This window comes from Triturus cristatus, chromosome 5_1 (genome assembly GCF_964204655.1).
Source record: "Triturus cristatus chromosome 5_1, aTriCri1.1, whole genome shotgun sequence".
Lineage (NCBI taxonomy): Eukaryota > Metazoa > Chordata > Amphibia > Caudata > Salamandridae > Triturus > Triturus cristatus.
The window spans coordinates 93582166-93599893 of NC_140587.1; the positions used below are offsets into that span (position 1 = coordinate 93582166).

The following is a 17728-nucleotide window of genomic DNA, read 5'->3' on the forward strand; positions in this document are numbered from 1 at the left end:
CACTTGCTGCAGCTCAGTCCGTCCCATCCATCGGTGAGGAACACTGCCTGCACCCAGGTCCATCCTTCCGTGGGTTAGGGATACTGCCTGTAGCTCAGTCCATCCTATCCATGGGTGAGGGACACTGCCTGCAGCTCAGCCCATCCTATCCATAGGTGAGGGACGCTACATGGAGCTTAGTCCTGGTTATCTAGAGGTGAGACACTGCCTGCGGCTCAGTCCATCCTATCCGTGGGTGAGGGACACTGCCTGCAGCTCAGTCCTCGTTATTCAGAGGTGACGGACACTACATGGAGCTTAGGCTTCTTTATCCAGAGATGAGGGACAGAACCTGCAGCTCAGTCTGTCCTATCCATGGGTGAGGGACACTGCCTGCGGCTCAGTCCATCCTATCCATCGGTGAGGAACACAGCCTGCAGCTCAGTCCATCCTATCCATGGGTGAGGGACACTCGCTGCAGCTCAGTCCATCCTATAAATGGGGGAGGGACACTAGCTGCAGCTCAGTCCATCCTATAAATGGGGGAGGGACACTGCCTGCAGCTCCGTCCATCCTATCCATGGGCGATACACTGCCTGCAGCTCAGTCGATCCAATCCATGGGTGAGGGACACAGCCTGCAGCTCAGTCCATCCTATCCATGGGTGACGGACACTGCCTGCTGCTCAGTTCATACTATCCATGGTTGAGACACTACCTGCAGCTCAGTCCATCTTATCCATGGGTGAGGGATGCTGCCTGCAGATCAGTCCTCGTTATCCGGAGGTGAGGGACACTACATGGAGCTCAGTCTTCTTTATCCAGAGATGAGGGACACTACATGGAGCTCAGTTCTCTTTATCCAGAGATGAGGGACACTTAATGGAGCTCAGTCCTCGTTATCCAGAGATGAGGGACACTACATGGAGCTCAGTCCTCGTTATCCAGAGATGAGGGACACTACATGGAGCTCAGTCTTCTTTATCCAGAGATGAGGGACACTACATGGAGCTCAGCCCTCTTTATCCAGAGATGAGGGACACTACATGGAGCTCAGTCCTCTTTATCCAGAGATGAGGGACACTACATGGAGCTCAGTCCTCTTTATCCAGAGATGAGGGACACTACATGGAGCTCAGTCTTCGTTATCCAGAGATGAGGGACACTACACGGAGCTCAGTCCTCTTTATCCAGAGATGAGGGACACTACATGGAGCTCAGTCTTCGTTATCCAGAGGTGAGGCACACTGCCTGCAGCCTAGTCCTTGCTACACATAGGTGGAAAAAAAACTTATGCTACAGGAGCAAACCTTAAACCCGGATAACTTGGGCACATGACAGTTCTTATAAAAAGATGTTCCGCATTGAGCAGCGCCCACTGGCATCACCGATTAACGATGTGAAACATGCAGCGCCTGCGGCCCCGCGGGAGGGGGCACTGGCTGTAGCCATGAGCAAAATGGGCGCTGTGGTGCGCGCTGCACCTGGGGCTGTGAGCAGCAGCCATGCGCACAGTGTGCTCTGCGGCACACGCCGTCGTGTAGATAGGCGGGGGAGTCCCTACTCAAGCCATACGCACAGGTAAAGTCTGAGACTCGCACAGTGTGCTCTGCGGCACATGCCGTCGTGTCGATGGGCGGAGGAGTCACTACTCAAGCCATGCGCAAGTCTGATACACACACAGCCATGCGCACATTGTGCTCTGCGGCACAAGCATGGTCTGTGGACCCTCAGAAGTCCCTAACTGAAGCATAGTGAAGGCTTGGGCCATGAGCTGCAGGCAATCATGCGGAAAGTGCGCTCTGCGGCACATGCAGGGGCTAGGGGCTCTGAGGAAGAGGCCTCTGGCTGAAGCCATGAGCACAGTGTGCTCTTCGGCAAATGCAGTGGGCCCTGGTACCATGATGAGACTGGGCGCTGTGGCACTTGCCGAGGGCCTGCTCTTCTCTCCGAGGCACTCGCCGTGCGCGAGGGGCCTGAGGAGAGGACGCAGGGTCCTCGCTGCCTTCAGTAAATAAACGGAATACACGGGGAAGAGCCCGAGGTGACCAGCCTCAGACGGCACCGCAGAAGAGCAGAGCTAAAGGGTTAACGTCCCCCATCCCTTTCCCAAGCCCGTGATCCCCAGCAGCTGGGCTGGGTTGGTCATGCTACTGACACTGCCAGGGGGCAAAGGGGAGCGGGGCACGGAGGTCAGGCTTTAAAGTCACTTTATTACTTCATTTCAATGTAAACCGACCCTTGGAGGGGGCTTGTTCCGAGGAGCGGCTCCTGTTGCAGGGCTCGTGAGACCCGTCCCAGGGGCTAGATAGACCCCGTCGCAGGGGCTAGATAGACCCCGTCGCAGGGGCTAGAGAGACCCCGTCCCAGGGGCTAGAGAGACCCCGTCCCAGGGGCCAGTTCCTGGGGGCCGGAGATTGGAGATACCCCAGTCCCGGGGGCCTGTTGAGAACACAGTCCAGGGGCCCGTTGAGAACACAGTCCAGGGGCCCGTTGAGAACACAGTCCAGGGGCCCGTTGAGAACACAGTCCAGGGGCCCGTTGAGAACACAGTCCAGGGGCCCGTTGAGAACACAGGGTAAAATTGTTTTGGTTCAATAGTAATGCTTTAAAGAATTTCTTTAGGTTTTCACAATCCACACTTGGAAACTTTTCCAGGAAAAACAGTCAAAGTTATCCTATGGAGGAAAACAGTGTTATCAGTTTTGAGGTAAGTATTTGGTAGTGGGAGTTGAGGTTCTGGGGGTAGACTCAGGGGTCCCCCAGGGTCAAGGATGCACTCTAGTTACACCCTCAGCGGCACTAGGGCAGCCGGGTGCGGAGGCCCAATGTTATCGAATGGGGGAATAGGGGGCCTTCGGTTGCTGGCTGCTGCCAAGCAGGCCACCTGGTTTTGGGAGCAAAGCTCCTGGACTTTAGTTCAGGGCAAATGGGGAAACAAAGTAGGATCAAAGGTACACGCTCCGCGGCACTAGGGCGGCCGGGTGCAGGGTGCTGTTTCGACGTTGGGCGCCTTGTTGTTTGCAATGGGGAACCTCCAGTTTGCAAAGGCACTGCAGGCTTGGTGAGGAAGGTCTTCTGGATGTGACCACCACTTCGAGAGGTAAGTTGGGAAGTTAAGGGTTGGTTAGGCACCGTCTGTTTGGCCACCCAAGGCCGTGGGGCGTAGGGTGCAGGGGTGTCTTTTGGGGTCTGATCTTACCAGCTCCTGGTTGCGGTTGGGGGGACCTTCTGGATTTCAGCTGGAGGTCAGGGGTCACCGGATCTCAGGTTAGGATCGCCGGTGGGACCTCCTCATGGTGTTTGCCCACTCGAGCTCAGGCCATGGACGGCAGGTGCAGATTTGGGCGGATCCGCAGTGTCCAGCCGGAACCAGAGGTTACAGATGAACAAATCCGGTGTTCACGGGAGACACAGTCTTTGAGGTTGAAGGCAGGCAGGTCCTTCGGTGTTTGAGGCTGCTGGGTGCAGGGCACACCGAGGTTTTGCAGAAGCAGGTTCGAGGTGGAGACCTGCCGGTAGGGCTGGGGCAAAGTCAGTGGGCGTCTTCCTCTCGTTAGCTTCTGCACAGCTGTTCAGTCCTTCTCTTGTAGTTTCTTCTTGTCTGAGGAAGCAAGGTTCAGGTGTGCCCCTAAATACTAGATTTAAGGGCGTTACAGGTAGGTAAAAAGTTTGGGACCAATGGGCCCCTTACCTGGGGTAGGTACACCCCCTATTATGCCACCCTCCAGTAGGTGGGTGCATAATCCTTTCCCTGGTTGGCTGAGTCCCCCCATCTGCAAGATGGTGGGCACAGAGTTGTGCTTCACCTCGCCTCCCCCACCTGAGGGGTAGAGTTGGCAGAGGTGGGCACACCTCATTCACTTTTTTTTCCCGCTGGTTCTCCCGCCCAAAGTGAGGGTCAGAACCAGAAGGGGACCAGTTGCTGAAAGCAGCAAGAGGCCTGGGGAAGCTCACAAAGGCGGCAAGCCTTTGAAGCTTCCCCTTCGTGAACCCTACCCATCCTGGGGGAGGAGGCTTGGCACCTCATCCCAGGATGTGCATTGCTTCAGGCCCCAGAGAGCAGCAGGTTCTCGACCCAGGGGCACAGAAACATGTCTGGTGGTGGCAGCTGAAAGCAGCCAATCAGCCTGGACACTAGTGGTAGGTTAGTTTTCAGGGGGCATCTCCAAGATCCCCTCTGTGTGCATTTTTCATTAAATCCCACACTGGCATCAGTGTGGGTTTAATGTGCTGAGAAATTTGATACCAAACTTCTCAGTTTTCAGAGTAGCCATTATGGTGCTGCGGAGTTCGTAATGACAAACTCCCAACACCATATACTCTTAATTGCAGCACTGCACTTACAATGTCTAAGAATGGACTTGGACACTGTAGGGGTACAGGGCTCATGCACCTGTACCCTCACCACTGGTATAGTGTACCCAGCTATAGGGGTGACTGATCTATGCCAGGGCAGAGGGTGGTAGTCATGGCACACACAGATGTATGCCATGTCGACTATTCACTTTGTTCTGCACCAAAACACGCAGCCTGCAAAGGCAGTGTGCGAGTGAAATGGTACAGGCCTAAGGGTGGCACAATAGGTGCTGCAGCCCTTAGAGGCCGTCTCTGGTCACAGTGCCCTGGGTACCTGTGGTACCATTTACCAGGGGCTGACCTGTGGCCAGAGATGCTAATTGGGTTTAGGCTTCAATGCAGTTTTAGGGAAAGAACATAGGCCCTGGGTACCTGATTAGCAGGAGCCCAGGGCACAATCAGTCAAAGCACATCAGCAATTCAGCAAAAAGTGGGGGCAACCATGCAGAAAGAGGACACTTTTTCACACTCATTGAATCCGCCTTCACACATCCTATCCACCTTCACATCGGGACCCTTGCATCATCACACCTTTACATCCTATGCACCTTTACACTGCGAGCCTTGCATCATCACACCCTCATATCCTATCCACCTTCACACTGCGAGCCTTGCATCATTACACCCTCATATCCTATCCACCTTCACACAGCGAGACTTGCACCGGTGCGACAGGCATCCGCTCCCTGCTCGGCAGAGACTGTGGCGCTTATCCTTCTGGACCGCTCCGCTGCCTTCGACACAGTCTCACATTGTACCCAAGCCTGCAGAATCCACGACACAGGAATCCGGAACAAGGCCCTCGACTGGATCTGCTCATTCCTCTCCGGCAGAACGCAGCGGGTCAGACCCCCTCTTTCCTCTCGGAACCCACACTGACCACCTGCAGAGTCCCCCAAGGATCCTCCATCAGCCCCACCCTGTTCAACGTCTACATGGCCCCGCTCACATCCATCGTCAGATCACATGGACTAAACATCATATCGTACGCAGATGACACCAAACTCATCCTCTCCCGATCAGAGAACCCAACATCTCCAAACAAAATTTTCAAGAAGGAACGGAAGCAGTCGCCAGGTGGATGACAAAAAACTGCCTTTAACTCAACACGGACAAAACCGAAGTACTCATGAGCCCACACCCAGATGCCTGGAACGACACCTGGTGGCCCACCGCCCTTGGGAACCTCCCTTCCCCCATGGACCACGCACGCAACCTTGGAATTATCCTAGACTATAAACTCAAAATGGACTGCCAGATCAACCCTGTCACCTCTTCCTGCTACCACACCCTCTGCCTATTCCGAAAGATCTTCAACTGGATCCCCCTCTTACACAGGAAAACCATCACCCATGCCCTCATCAACAGCAGACTGGACTACGGCAACGCACTCTACGCAGGGATCAACAAGAACCTCACCTGCAAACTCCAGAACGTCCAGAATGCCGCCGCCAGACTAGTCCTCAACCTACCGCGCCACTGCCACATCGGCCAACACCTACGGACACTACACTGGCTCCCCGTCGAGAAGACAATCACCTTCAATCTACTCACCCAAGCAACACAAGACCCTTCACAACACAACCCGCCTACTTGAACCACTGCCTCTCATTCCACGCACCCCAAAGATCTATCCGCTCAGCCTAGCTTTCCCTTGCAACGGTACCACGCATCAAGAAGACCAGAACAGGAGGACGCTCCTTCTCCCTCCTCGCGGCCAAGGCATGGAACTCCCTCCCTCTCCACCTCCAACAGATACCAATACTCTCCAAGTTCTTGTAGGACCTGAAGACCTGGCTCTTCGACGAATCACAGTGAACATCCAGGCGCTGTGAACCCCCCCAACCCCCCCCCCCCCAGCGCCTTGCAACCCTTTTGGGTGAGTAGCTACGCTTCACTATGCACTGATTGATTGATTGCATCATTACATCTACATATCCTATCCACCTTCACACCAAGACCTGTGCATCATTACACCCTCAGATCCTATCCACCTTCACACCGTGAGCCTTGCATCATTACTCCTTCAGATGCTATCCACCTTCACACCAAGACCTGTGCATCATTACACCTACTTATCCTATCCACCTTCACACCACGAGGCGAGGCTTGCATCATTACTCCTTCAGATCCTAGTCACCTACACATCCGGACCAATGCATCATTATACAATCACATTCCATCCACTTTCACACCGGGACCAAAGCATCATTATACCATTACGGTCCATCACCCTCACACCTGGAACCATGCATAGTTAGACCATCTCGCCCCCATCCATTTTCACAACGGGCCAATGCATCATTAGAACCATCACGCCCCATCCAGCTTCACACTGGAACCCATGCATCAACAGACCATAATGTCCCATCCACCTTGCACTGGAAACTATGCTGCATTAGACAATTACGCCCCATATATGAATGAATGGATTTTATGGTAGGGGCGGTTTCTTCTGGGGTGATGACGGACTATGTGGTTTACACTGGCTCTTTAGATTAGATCGGGGGGTGTTTGGCAGGGTGTCTCAAGTCCAAGTGCGGATTGAAGTTGCTATAAGTTGCCCTAACACTCCTTCACATTCTGTCTTCACCCTCACCAGCGGGTCGCTGCAGTGTGGCTCTCTGGATAAGTTGACACTAGGGGAAGCTGGGTCGATTGCTGGAGACTCAAGCTGAACTTAGTATAGAGGTGTGAATTGCACCCATCACACTCTCACATCCTCCTTCACCCGGGGCCCTAGCACTCCTTCACTTTGTCTTCACCCTCACCAGCGGCCTGTCAGTGCGGTCCAGCAGATAACTGGACACCAAGTGAAGTTAATATGACTGCTGGAAACACAGGCTGGAACTAAGTCACACTCACATCGTGCCCCACCCCAGACCCTCGACCTCCTTCACATCTGCCCTCACCTTAACGGGACTCAGTTGGAGGGAGAGCACCATAATCCTGTAGTGTGGTGTGGTAAACACCTGGTGGTCTCACGTAAAACCGCTCTCTCCAAAAACTGCCTTTTAGGGGGGGCCAGGCGGTGTACCCCCCCCCCCCTTCTTCACCCTCCTCAGGAGGGAGATTTAGTTTACACTGGACCACTGTTTAGAACCAGTAAAGCCCAGCAGGTCCCAGAGATTGGGGGACACATCGCTGACCACCCCTGCACCTCAGATGTCCATGGTCACTTGAGCCCCCTAGAACGGCCAGTGCATAGGATGGAGAGGAAGAGACATCGGCAACAACGCTAGAACCGCAGATGTCCATGGTCACTGGAGTCCTCTAGAGCGGCCAACAGTGTTGAGAGAAAGAGGGCTTTAGTTCACACTGTTCACAATGTAGAGCCCCGGAATATCTCAGATCTTGGAGGAAACATCTCTGGCCAACCTCGAATCACAGATAGTTTCAGATGACGGTCGTCACTAAAGTCCTCGATAACAGCCAGCACAAGGGAGGTACAGAGGTCTTTAGTCCAAGATAAATAAACAAAGACGAGGGGGCGGAGCTTGCCCGGCTGGAAGATGGCTGCGCTTCCCTAGAGCTCCACTTATCACCGCTGCTATTCGTTCACAATCCGGTCATAATTCCGCCGTAACCGCATCATAACAACCGGTATCGGCTGCCCGATTGCCCGTGAACATGGTGGGGTACTTAAGCTCGCAGGAGACATTGTCATTCTTGCACACTTCGGGAGCCCGGAGTCCACGATGGAGTGTGGCCTGTGATCCCCGGCCTAGAGTTTAGTGACAGCCGGTCCTCCTGATACTCTGGCAGACTACTGCTGGTGTGGCACCAGCTACTTCGCGCCGGACCTGCGCCCGCCGCTACTGCGACGAGGGCCTGGGGTCCTGACTTTCTTTGAGGACGCTTCGGGCTCACCTGTGGCTGCCTGCGGTGATAATGCGCGGCCTTGAGCCCTGCCTGCTGTGGCCCCCCTGTGGACGCCTGGTGCTGCTGTGTTGTAAGGCTGACTGGGTCCGACGTCCATCTTCTCCCTTGGCTTGACGGGGGCCCTGGTGAGTGCGTGGCGCCTGGAGCTGCTGCGGAGTGCCGCCCCTAGTAGCCACATCCTCGGATCTCTCTGCCTGCCTCACCCCCTGGGTCCGGAGAGCCCGGGGACACTCCTGCTGGTGAGCACCCGACCTCTGTGCCTGCTGCTTCCTTGGGCTGAGTCTGCCTACCTCCGGTGACACATCTAATTAGTTGGCCCTGGGGTCTCCCCAAGAGACATTCCTCCTGCTGGGACGACACTGGCTGCCGTGCGCTGGTGAGTTTGGCCTCCTTCCTCTGCTTTGCACCTACCTGTTCTATCTACCGCCATTATGGGGAAAGTTGACTGTAACCAACCCAAATTACAATTCGAACAGCGCAAATCCCGTCGCATTGAGCAGGGGGCTGAGGGTGCCGACGGGTCCTCCCCTGGGTCTGATGCCCCAACCGACGACCCTGTGGTGTATATCAAACCGATCATTGCGTCCATGCAGCGGGGCCTCACTGCCATAGACACTAAGATCGACGCGCTGACCTACAGAATGGACCGGGTTTCTGAGCGGGTTAATAAATATTCTGAGCGCCTGGATGCGGCGGAGCGCCGAATCGCTGAGGTTGAGGAGTCCCAGACTGATGCAGGAGGTGCGCGGAAGCAGATGGAGCGCACTCTTGTGGCCCTACACGACAAGACGGAGGACTTGGAGGCCCAGTCGCGCCGTTGCAATCTGCGCATAACTGGCCTGGTGGAGTCCACAGCGACAGGACACATGGAGCAGTTTGTGGAGCGCCTGCTGACCTCTCTTCTGGGCGCTGACACTTTTTCTCACCTATTCGTCGTCGAGAAGGCGCACCGCTCCCTCGGCCCCAACCTGACGCCCCTCCCCGGCCCATCATTGCTAAACTTTTGAATTATCGGGACAGGGACGCTGCATTGCGCAGAGCACATGAACTGGGATCCTTGCGGTGCGGGGGTTCGGACATCTCCCTATTCCCGATTTCATTTTAAAAGAGCAGGGGGCACGGCGGTAGTTCGCTCCACTGAAACGCAAACCGCGTGACCACCACATTGAATATGCCATGCTATATCCAGCACGCCTGAAAGTCCTCTTTGATGGAAAGCCCAGGATTTACACCGACCCACACTCCCTGCAAAAAGCTGTCCGAGACTGGGAAAAAGGCAACAAACATTCGAACAGTCAGCAGGCCCCGTACTCACAGTCTGCCGCTACTGTGTCTCTAGATGATGACAGAGAACTGTGGTACCTTATTTGTGTGCACTATATGCCTTACTTTAGTACTGCTAATGATGTTACCACATGTTAACCTGTTTCCTGCTGGCCCGCAGTTGACCCTGCTATACGAATGTTACTCTTAGTAATGCTCTGCTGGTGCGCAAAATTCATTCCCTTGCGGGGGTTTTGCCTCCTTTTTTGCCTCCATGGCTTCCCGGTGTACATGGCCGGTTTACCACACTACCCCTCACTGTGGATTGGCTCAGTTTGTGTGGCTGGGCAACATCCGCCCTCCTGCGTTAACCGCTGATTTACTCCCAATGGGTTGGGGATCTCAAGAGGTGGCGGGTGGGTTTGCCTCTTATTTGGGTTGTCTCATTATGTTGTTCGGGTGGGTTGTAGCTTGCCTTCGCAGAGTTGGGATTTGCGAGGCATGGGTGGGGGCGGCAAGTGTTTGTGGGTTTTTCTTTTTTTCTCCTTTTGGTCTGCTCGGATCCCCAATTTTCTTAATTTGAATGCGGTAGATATACATGTCCTTCTTTTTCCCATTGATTTATGGAGTGCGGGCATGCAGGATGTCTTTATGACCAATAGTGAACGTGATGCGGTGATGGTGGTGATTCCTCCTGTTGACGTCTGTGCTCAATATGACTGAACATCGAACTAGGTCCCCATCATCTGCTAGTCTGTCCCTTGTAATGTGGAATGTTCGCGGTCTAAACGACCAGCGCAAAGTGAGGAAGATTATAGCCTACTTAAAGCGCAAGGAGGTAGATGTGGCGTTGCTACAGGAGACACCTGCCCCCGGGCGCTGTGCTCCTTGCTAGCAAACTAGTTAACGGGTCTTTCACATGCTGCTTGCTTTACCTCCCATGCTAGGGGTGTTTTAACCTGGCTTAACTCAAACTAGCACCTTTACACACAGATTCTGCGGGTAGGTTTGTCATTTCCCACTGCCACACACACCCCTCACTGGGAGTTCCTTGTAGTTAACTCCTACGGTCCTAATTATGATGACCCTGGGTTTTATCAATCCCTTTTTGATTTAATTAAACCACACTGTGCTTTGACGATCTTCGGGGGGGGGGGGGGGGGAAACGACTTCAATTGTGTAATGGACAGGACATTGGATCGCTCCAGAGGCCCCGCCCGCTCGATCTCGGCGAGGGCGGTGCAAGATATTGCCCTGCAACTTCAATTGGCAGATGTCTGGCGTTCTCGCTCTGCGACTAGAGGGGGGTACACTCATAACTCGGCACGGTATGACATCCACACGCGCATTGACTACTGGTTTATCTCACAATCCTTATTGCCTAAGGTACTACATTGCACAGTTTTAGCTCGCTCTTTCTCTGATCACTCCCCGATTATGGTTACGGTGGCAGTCCCTCCCCGTACTCCACCTCCGTTCTTGTGGCGATTCCCACCCTATTCATTACTGGACTCTGTTTTTCAGTCTCAGCTGCATGAGGCTATCTCTGGCTTCTTCGAGACAAATGTGGGGTCGGTCGAGTCCTTTATGACAGTGTGGGAAACATTTAAGGTTTTCATTAGGGGCTTTGCAATTAGTAAACATGCGGGAGTGCTTCGTGCTATTCACGATCGGATTACACTGCTAGAGGCTCGGCTCTCCGATATTGAGTCACGCCTGCTTCTCTCTAATGACCCCGAGTTGCGAGACCTGCTTAAGACCAAGTTGGCTGAATTCCATGAGGCCGCTGATAGCGTGGTCAAGCACATGGGCAAATATGCCTCCGCTAGAGCTTATGATGAGGCTGACCAGCCTGGCTCTGTTCTGGCGGCAATGGCCCGCCGACGACTGGACACGCGTGATGCTATTGAGGTGGAGGGTGAAGATGGGTCGATCCAGACGCAACCCACTGACATCAATATGCAATTCCTCTCTTACTATCAGGAATTGTATAGCTCCAAACTCTCCCCAAGTGACGACGACATCACTAATTACTTGGAATATATAGAGCTTTCCTGGCTCCAAAATTGACACAGGGAGTTTTTGATGCAGCCTATTGAAGCGGTGGAGATTCGTCTTGCCCTGGGGTCGATGCGTGAGGGCAGTGCACCTGGCCTTGACGGGCTCACAGTCTCCTTTTATAAAGCTTTCAGTGATCTCCTCATCCCACATCTAATAACTTTGTTCCACGAAATGGCTGTGAATGGCATTATGCCCCCATCTATGCGCGAGGCATTAATTAGTACTCTTTTGAAGCCCAACAAGGACCCCCGTAGATGCCCATCTTACCGGCCACTCTCCCTGATCAATGTGGATACTAAACTCTACACGAAGGTCCTTGCTAACCGGCTAGCTCCGCTCCTCCCACAACTAATTGGCCCTGAACAGGCTTGGTTCATCCCAAGTCGCACGCTCACAAAAAATCTCCGCACAGTTTTCGGTGCGCTACAGCATATTCGCCCGGAGGTCAAAGCCACCGCGCTAATCCTCGATGCCGAAAAAGCTTTTGAATCCATCGAATGGAAGTTCATGTATCCGGTGTTGCGGCGCATTGGGGTCGGAGTGGAATTCCTACAAATGGTGTTATACAACTCCCCCATGGCTCGGGATCGCACTGGTGATGTGGTTTCCGCCCCTTTCTCAATCCGTTGTGGCATGAGGCAAGGCTGCCTGCTGTCCCCGCTGCTGTATGAGATAGCTGTTGAGCCGCTGCTTCGGGGACTGCGCGAATACCATCATAGAGGGCTTCGCCTTTCACATTATAACCTTATTGTCTCGGCATAAGCGGATGACACTGTTCTATATTATAGACCCGGATACTCACCTATCCCCTGTGATACGGGAGGTGTTACGCTTTGGGGGGTTATCCGGCCTAAGGATCAATTGGGAAAAGTCCATTTTGTTCCCCTGGACGCCTACCACGGTCCGATTTCCTCTGGAGTTTCCACTCCAGTGGACCACTGAACTGGTGCGATACCTGGGTATCCAAGTTCATTCTGATGCAGAAGAGGTACTTTGGGCCAATTATGGTACATTAATAGGGAAGATAGGAGACGACGCAGATCGATTGATACGTCTCCCATTGTCTTTGACTGGCATAGTATCTTTGATGAAAATGGTTGTCCTGCCCCGCCTACTTTTCTTGTTTCTGAATATACCAATCATGGGCCCTTCACAGTTGTTTCACGAACTGCAGTCCCTGATGATCAAACTGGCGTGGGCCGGTAAAACCCCGCGAGTTGCCTTTGACACGCTTATGCTTCCGTATGCCGCTGGCGGCCTGAATGCCCCGAACTTCGAATTGTACTAGGCCTCTCATGCCCATAGTTGGGTGCATGGTCCTCAGGATCTGCCCCATCTTCACATCGAAAAGGTAGTCGCTGCCCCCTACTGCTTGCCTATTAACGCAGGACCCCATTCGACGGAGTGGTGTTTTAGACTCCATCAATTCTGTAGTCCACGTGTGGGACGCGCTTCTACGACTATATGAGGGGGTGCAATTATACTCGCCCCGTATGCATATTGATTGGTGCCAGTGGTTTGTGCTTAGCTCGGATAAGGGTACCCTGGATTCCCTTCACAAAATGCATATACATCAAATGGGCGAATTATTTCATCATGGACGATTGGGCTCCTGGGACGAGTTGGTAGGTACAGACAGCATTCACTCAGCCCTCACCAAGTTTCATTTTTTTCACATGTAGCACGCTTTAAGGGCAGTGTTAGGGGATGGCTTACAGGAACCCTTGGCAATCCCCCCTCTGACAGCGTTATTAAGCGCATCGTCCCCGTGCAAGATCATCTCCAAGCTTTACACTCTTACTCAAAGCGAGAGAGCGTCTTCCTTCTGCAACGTACGGCAAGCTTGGCAGTCTGACATAGGAGCTTCCATTACTGACACCTGGTTTTACTGTTGCGAGGTCACTCGTAAGATAACCCTAAACGGCCGACACCGCATTGCTAATTTTAAACAGTTTATTATTCCCCTTCACGACTCTTTAGGTATGGTCTGAGGGATACTGACAATTGCGAGAGATGTTATGCCCCACACGCAGATTTCTTCCACCTAGCGTGGCAATGCCCGTCAGTGTTTCATTACTGGGAATTAATTTTCCAGAAGCTTAACGATATTTTAGGGCTATCCCTTGTTCCAGATCCCGTTAGCGCTTCTGGGCTACACCAAACCCCTTAAGAAAGCAGCCCGCAAATTGGTGGCAATGGGTCTCCTACTTGCAAAGCGTCGACTGGCCATGCGATGTTGAGGGGCCCGGTACCTACTGTTGTGGAGTGGGAGCGAGACATGGTGTATTGTAACACTCAATCTGATGTATACAACGAATTGCTCCCCCCTTGCAACCGACCAAAGAGTTTTTGGGGTCTGTTTGCGCAATATCAAGGTGCCCGTCCGTCTACACCTGAGGCTCCTGGGGATTAAGGGGCGACTGTATATATTCTTAATATCTTTTTCAATGGATAGTTTTGCATATGCACTCATCCTGGTTCTCTGACGCATGACCTCCACTTCACCCGCAGCTCTTGGAGTTCATCTGGCCCTGCCAGATTACCTCACTATTGATGTACTGTTAACGTATTTCATATACTGTATGCACCGTCACTGCCACTACATTTATGTCCCCGTGCTCTATATTGCAACCACTGACATATTTGTTTTATGCTTTTAGCGATCCATGTTATTGTCTTCATTGTTTTATTTTGCATTCTTTCTTTTGTTTTTTTGTATGATTGCTTTATTTTTCTGTATATGTATTAAAAGATTAAATACAATAACAAATTTAAAAAAACAAACAAAGACAAACTGTAACTTAATATACACAACAAATGTCTAATATTGTACAGATCGTGTAATAGCATATAATCCATCCTGAGTGGATTAAAGTGAATACCTTGCTATTAGAAGGACAGGCCGGATTGTGTGGTGGCTCATGCACCAATGATAATGCAGAGCCGGGTTCCTTGAACACAGACTACGTGACCTCTCACTGAAGCAGGAGCACCCAGATGTAGAGGAGCTTCAGTTATGTTTCTTGTGCATCTTCTTGGACTTCGGCTCACCTGATTACGGCGATCTGGACCAGAAAGGACCTCACTCCTTGTGCTAGTTTTAGCAGAGTATGGCTTCTCACTCCCGGATAGCTTTCAGGTGACTCAGGCAGAACTTGTGGCGAACGAATAGTCAGGCCAAAGCACAATAGACAGACTCATGCAAGTCCGTCACCAATATTGGTTTTCGCCACTTGTGACAGCTTGAATCCGGCCATCTTCGATTCAACATCCCTGAACACTGCCAGGTTTGAGAACTGGGGAAAAAATTTCAGTGGGAAACCAAAATATTTGCTGGTGCTGGGGGGTGGGGGGAGGGCACTTCAGTGGATATGCACCCAAATGCACAGAAAAAGAGGAACTGATGTCATGTGCAGGAGTACAACCTATATGTGGCACTCATCTTGTCCAGAAGCCAACAGCAATAGCTACTGGTGCAAAAGAGCTATTGCAAGACTTTTCAGATCTAGCCTGTGCCTTGGAAGATTCACAAGTTGAGAAATCTGCGGCTAGAAGTATTCATCACTCCATATATTAGAATGTACAAAAGACACTGCTGTTGAATATAAGTATAACCTAAGGGACCTTGGATTTCCATTACGTTTCTCTATATGGCCATGGAACTATTCAATAACATACAATATCTGTTCAATGTACATCATGGGGACAATATCCCACATAGAATCATTTCTGGGTACCCATGCCTTCATCCACTAATCGCTTGTACATTTTACCTTTATTGTTCTGTGTTTATTCGCATTGGTGGCTCAATACATTATTGCAGAGGAAGAAATTGGGTTTTTGATTGGGGGGGTGAAAACCCTTCTTAAGCACCCTTGTCATGGTGAACCATAAAAGTTACTAAATTAACCTGTGATTAAGCCTCAGGTAGCTTGGCACAAAAGCGGCCAGGCTTAAATTGGAGTCACTGTGTTAAGTAGTTATGCAGCAAACAAACAATATATAAAGTGAAAGCACAACACAAGAACTAACCCTCACCAATTTTGAAAAATAGAGTAACATTAAATAAATAAAATGAGACAGAACAACAAAACTCCTACCAGTAGAACCGAAGATATGCGATTTTGAGGATTTATGTAAAAAATAGCGCCAAGAAGCAAAAGGCGCTAACTGTGGGTATCTGGTCACGCTAGACTGGGACAAAGTCACAAGTTCAGGCCAACCACGATGGAGGATGGGCCGGATTGAGGGACCAGACTAGTCCTGCTGAAAAAGTTATTTTCACTAAGTCTGATGCGCTGTCAGCTGATGGCAGCCAAGGGTAAAAGACCTGGGGAGGCACTTCTTGGGATCAGAAACTCACTCCAGAAGAGGCCAGCAGGGCTTAGGCAGGTCCAGTTGCAGCAGTTCAGATGGGCAGTTGCAGGGAGGCCTCTTGAGCTTGTTGTGTCCCTGAAGCTTAAAACAGGAGGTCAGCCAACAGACCCTCGGAGTCACTCAGATTAGCCAAGGATAAAGGAAGCAGGTCCATTCTTCCTTCACAGAGAGCAGGGTGGGCCTCAAGCAGCAGGGAAGCCCTCTGAAAAAGAAGGCAGGTCTCAAGCAGTCAGGCAGCACTCTGGTGAACAAGCAGTCCTTCTGTAACGTCCACAGGTCCATGGGTGTATTGATGAGTGGTTTAGGAGGGATAATATTTATACCTGGCGTCTCCCTTTGAAGTAGGGGGGACCTCTAGTCCACCCCCACATCTGGTTTTGGACAGTTTCTTCCCATGCCCAGGCTCCTAGAGGTCTGGGGTGACAACGGGCAGGTATCAAGCTCCTTTGTGAGTGTGCTGGAGGCAGCCCTTTGAAATGTAAGTGGGACAGGAAACGGCTCTGCCTCCCCGATCCTGGCAGGATGGCCCTCTCCCATCTACACCTATGTCTTATTGTTCACTGTCTGGGCCCAATATGCATTCCTGAGCAAGAAGAAATGAACACACTGAGGCAGCTGGAAACTCCTAGAAGGCCTTCAAGTATAGGACAGCAAAATCACAGCTTTCTAAAAAGTGTCATTTTCAAAATTGTAATCTAAAATCTGACTTTGACTATAAATAGGATTTTAAAATACAATTCATTTGAGACCAAATAAGTCTATTTCTATTGGCTACCAATCAACAGTTAGCACTTATTAAATGTAATAAAGTAACCTACTGTTATCCCATGAAAGAGGTAGGCCTTACTGTAGTGAAAAACAAAATAATGTATTTTCCACTACCAGGAGATGTAAAACTTGAAAAATAAGTCTTACTTTTTAAATACATTTAACCCCTATGGGTGTTTAAGGCTTACCATGGGATGACTTGTATTAACAAGCATTTGCAAGGCAATATTGCATTGCAAATGGTAGGCATCACTGGCAACGGGAGGGAGGGCGGGGAGGGGAAAAGAAGGCATGAAAACAGGAGGGAGGGAGAGGGGAGTAAAGAAGGCACCAAAGCATGTCGTCCCTTCAGTAGGAGAACCTCATTAAAGAAAATAGTGCTCACAGTCTAATACGTACTGTGTAACAACCGAAGTAAAGGGGCCAGTCGCCATAGGCGGTACTAAGGAGGGACTAACAAGCCTATTGAGAATCAGAAGCCAGCATTTAGGACGGACAACGACAGAAGCCAATGGCAAATGTGGGCAGAGAGTGGGTGGGGCTTCTATTCCCTACGCCTCTACAATTAGTCTTGCAGAACAGCGCATGCGCACTGGCTCTAGGCGTCACCTGAAAAGGGAGGTTTAGGCCTCGCAAAAGGTTTATTTTGTCAAGTCCAATTAGCAATTTAAAACTGCACACAGGCTGCAATGGCAGGCCCGAGACATGGTTTTAAAGGGCTACTTAAATGGTTGACACCACTAGGTTCTGCAGGCTCACAATTCGCATTTAATTTGCAGGCCCTGGGAACATGTAGTACCACTTTAATAGGGACTTACGAGTAACCTGAATGTGCCAATTGGTGGAGGCCAATTTTACCATTTTTAAAACAGAGCACACAAGCATACATATAACACTTGTTCGCAGTGGTGACGTGCACATAGTCCTAATGCCAACAAAAACTATTTTTGTGAGCAGGAGGGGTGAGAGCAAAATGGTTAGGGGTGACCCTACAGAGAGGATCAAGTCCAACATGCAGTAACCAAGTGCTCCAAGAGAAA

At 51.3% G+C, this 17728-nt stretch overlaps 1 protein-coding gene across 1 annotated transcript in view; it reads right to left on the reverse strand.

The window, feature by feature from the left end:
• The window catches only part of BOP1 (BOP1 ribosomal biogenesis factor), a 572762-nt gene that overhangs the window by 135344 nt on the left and 419690 nt on the right, over positions 1-17728 (reverse strand). The window lies entirely within an intron of this gene.